This window comes from Gekko japonicus, unplaced genomic scaffold, assembly GCF_001447785.1.
Source record: "Gekko japonicus isolate JY-2015 unplaced genomic scaffold, Gekko_japonicus_V1.1 scaffold1094, whole genome shotgun sequence".
Lineage (NCBI taxonomy): Eukaryota > Metazoa > Chordata > Lepidosauria > Squamata > Gekkonidae > Gekko > Gekko japonicus.
Window position 1 is genome coordinate 75,136 of NW_015160871.1, and position 268 is coordinate 75,403.

At 70.1% G+C, this 268-nt stretch overlaps 1 protein-coding gene across 2 annotated transcripts in view; it reads right to left on the reverse strand.

Annotated features, from left to right (window-relative positions):
* Window positions 1-268, reverse strand: part of SAR1A (secretion associated, Ras related GTPase 1A) — a 7,454-nt gene extending 7,186 nt beyond the window's left edge. The window contains exon 1 of one of the 2 annotated variants that reach the window (XM_015422357.1): window positions 241-268. The gene's annotated coding sequence lies outside the window, so the exon portion shown is untranslated. Of the gene's footprint in view, window positions 1-124 lie in introns of both variants that reach the window. The other variant, XM_015422349.1, reaches the window with a different exon arrangement.

Genomic DNA, 268 nt, shown 5'->3' on the forward strand with positions numbered 1-268 from the left:
CCCGCCCCCACCCCGCCTGCGTGTCACTTGCTCTTCCCCCTTGTTCCCTCCCACCGGCTCAAGCCCGAGCCAATCAGCGCCACCCTCCCTGTCGGCCCCTCCGCCTCACGCTCCCCTCCCTCACCTTCCCCAGCGACGGCTCTCTTCCCGGCACCGCACACCACGACGACGGCCAGGGTCCAACGGCTGCGCCTCTCTCGCTCGCTCTCCCTCTCGTTCTGTCTCCCCCGCACCCCTCACCTCGCTCACTCCTCAGCCGCCAGCTACA